This window comes from Drosophila tropicalis, unplaced genomic scaffold, assembly GCF_018151085.1.
Source record: "Drosophila tropicalis isolate 14030-0801.00 unplaced genomic scaffold, ASM1815108v1 contig_963, whole genome shotgun sequence".
Taxonomy (NCBI): domain Eukaryota; kingdom Metazoa; phylum Arthropoda; class Insecta; order Diptera; family Drosophilidae; genus Drosophila; species Drosophila tropicalis.
The window spans coordinates 90,890-93,992 of NW_027173465.1; the positions used below are offsets into that span (position 1 = coordinate 90,890).

The 3,103-nt window shown below is 33.0% G+C and overlaps 1 long non-coding RNA gene across 1 annotated transcript; it reads right to left on the reverse strand.

The window, feature by feature from the left end:
- Positions 1 to 1,280: 1,280 nt before the first annotated feature.
- On the reverse strand, positions 1,281 to 2,259 carry LOC137586282 (uncharacterized). The gene is made up of 3 exons (XR_011033742.1): positions 2,173 to 2,259; positions 2,064 to 2,097; positions 1,281 to 1,344 (listed from the first exon to the last, which is right to left on the reverse strand). It is a non-coding gene; the product is annotated as an uncharacterized lncRNA (long non-coding RNA).
- Positions 2,260 to 3,103: the final 844 nt, after the last annotated feature.

Consider the following 3,103-nt stretch of genomic DNA (forward strand, 5'->3'; position numbering starts at 1 on the left):
CATGCAGCAACGTTTTTTTTTCATGACTTTCTCACTTATCCAATTGCGAATAAGGGAGGCACGTACGGTGCGTTTACAACTAGGCCATTGCCAGTTGCCGGAATTACTGATAATGCTAAAGCAATATTGCATTTTGATCGAATAGTGGCCAAATCCAATGAAAAATAAAATGTTTTTTCTGCTTCGTCCGTTTTACAGGTAATGATTTAATTCTTGGTTGAATGCATCATCCATTGATCGATTTCGAGTTATCTTTCCTACTTCAATCATTAGTTTGTTTTTAAATATTTTCGTAACGGATACTCACAAACAAGGTTTTGGCGCCGTTCTAGTAAATTCTATGAGAAAAATGATTCTCTGTTTTCCTGATTACCTCTTAAGATTTAAGTTAACTAATTAATTCAAGTTGACAGGCAAATATATGTTCAGTTAACTATTCAGACTTTTTATTAATTTGAGACAGGTAGAGGAGTATGGAGGAGTATTGATCCAGACGGACGAAGAGACGGACAGACGGTAGTTAACAGTGATTTTGATCTATGACTTCATTATTTACTCTATTAAGATTGTAGACCTATGTTATAGTCTTTGAGAAAAACACTTAAAATTGGTTGCTTAAATTTCGGGGCCGAAGGAGGCGTGTCAAAATTTGAAGTAAACATGAGCGTGGTGTCTTTAGTCTTTTTAGTCTCCTTGATCAAAGTACTAGGACGGACAGACTGACATTATTGTATGTCAGATTTTCATGCTGATCGAGAGAAAAAACTTTATGGGCTAGGAACTTTAATTTTTGAATTATCAACATCTCAGCACTTTTGAAATACCCTCTGCAAATGTATTAAAGTGTCATTGAATTATTGGCCCCTGGTGGATTCATCTGTATTTCCATATACGGATGTTCTACAATGCATATCGATATTAGTAGCAGTTTTTTTATCTCATTGAATCGTGTAAATTAAATTGTAAGTATATTCGAGATTTTTTATTAATGTGCTTAGTCAAAGTTTACGTTTACCTAAATACATCAGGTAATTAGAAATTTAACATTTTGTATGTATTTTGTATGTTATATGCGTTGAGTATAAGATACCATACGTACCCTCAACCTTGTGCAAGTTATATTTATGATTTTATAATAAAAAAAAAAATAAGAGCTATTAACCAAAATTTTATCGTTTATATCAATTTTTTATTTTAATCTTTTTTTCTACCGAAATATATAACTAGTAGTATGTCTCCTGCTCAACCCACCCACCGGGGCTCTTGCGAATAAGATATCGGCGTCCTTCATCGAAGAAAATGATTAATAAACCGAATGGAATTCCATAGAGCCAGCAGTACCATCTTAAAGCAGCTTAACTTAATAAAATGAAATAAAAAGAAGCTAACTTTGACTGCGCCAAAGTTAATATACCCTTATAGTACCAGCTATGTTAATATTTTTAATGCCTTTAATAAAATACCTTGAAAAAATTGTTTTCTCATAAAAAAAAAATGTATTTGTATACTTAGCAGGACTTCCTTTATAATTTGGTAGGATATTAAGGTAAGATTTTTTAATGGTTTCTAAGGCAGATGTACTGCAATTGAATAAGGAGAAGATTTACTTTATGATTCACGCCTTTTCACCAAAAAGGCACAACCTGTTTGTGTCATTAGATAAAAGTTACAAAACCAGTGGTTCGGGATTTAATATGACGGCGTCAAAATTTGAACTTTTTGTTTATCTTTTCTCACCTGTAGCCCGGAAAGACGAAAAACGCCAAAGCTATAGATTGTACCCATTGTTTTGTATATCATAAAGTAGTATATTCATATAGTAACCCAATCTTGGTCAAATTTGGCAGTCATTAACAGATATGTAAAACTGACAAATGTTTAATTTTAAAGCACACGCGTCAAAAGTTTCGAAGTTATTCATAAAAGTCTCAGTTTTCTTCCGATCGTTCCTATGGAAGCTATATGATATATTCAGAAATTTAGAAAAAATCTTGTGCCTATTCATTCAATAAAACCTATTTTATAGTATCCTACAAGGGTATTTTTTTTTTATTTATACTTACCGAACCGGATACATGCGTAAACCTTTCTTCATTCCTGGCATATAACAAAGAATTAGGGCAATGAGTGTTTCAAAAAATAAGGCGAAATTCAGAACCCAGTTTCCCATACCTTGATGTATTATTGAGTTCCGACGGGTCTTGCATATAATAAGATCAGCCCATTGTGTGACCACAATTGAAACAAAGTAGCCTGTGCTTGCCCTATATTCTAGCTCCTTGCGTTCTCTGTAAGTCTTAAATTCAAATAATTATTTACGTAATAAATTGCTTTAGTGTGATAGTTATTCAACAAACCCATTCCTGTCCGTAACCATCAACAAGGTCGTCCACATTTTTTGAGTCCCAATCTTCACGAATTCCCTTTAGCCTTGAAGGAGGGAATCCATATTCACACATTATTGCAAAAAAAGTAAAATAACAAGCAACAGTTTGGATAACTCCTATTTGTAAATATGCCATTAAGATTAATCTGCAATTAACAAATACATATAAAATAGTTTAAGAACTGCTACCATTTCACAATTTTACAATAATCCTATATAGAATACTAAACAAAATACAGAAAGTATTTTAAGATAAAGTAGAACTATACTATAACCCGATTACATATATCGATGGCTCATCAGTCATAAGTAGACCTGATACGGTTATCAGATACCAAAGGTAGCTACAACGGGTGTGCATGCTCTAGCTCGCATCCTTTATAATTTCACTCCCAATGCCAAACAATTTATACACTGGCTGCGACAATCACCCGTGTTGAATAACATAACATAGCTAAACTTGAGACGTTATGTAGACCTGCAAAAATAACATTATAAAAAGCCTAAAAATTAATGTACGGGAACACTGTCTTTTTACTTCCTCTTTCCTATTCGAAACGTGTAAGTGGCTGGTCGTGTGAAAATCAAGAAATAAAATCTAATAAAATATAATATGCTTTTATTTAACTAAACTAATACTAAGTCAACCAAACCAATATTACAACAGGTTATGGGCCCAGAGTACGTTCTATAAAAAAAAGAGTGCCGGGGCTAACT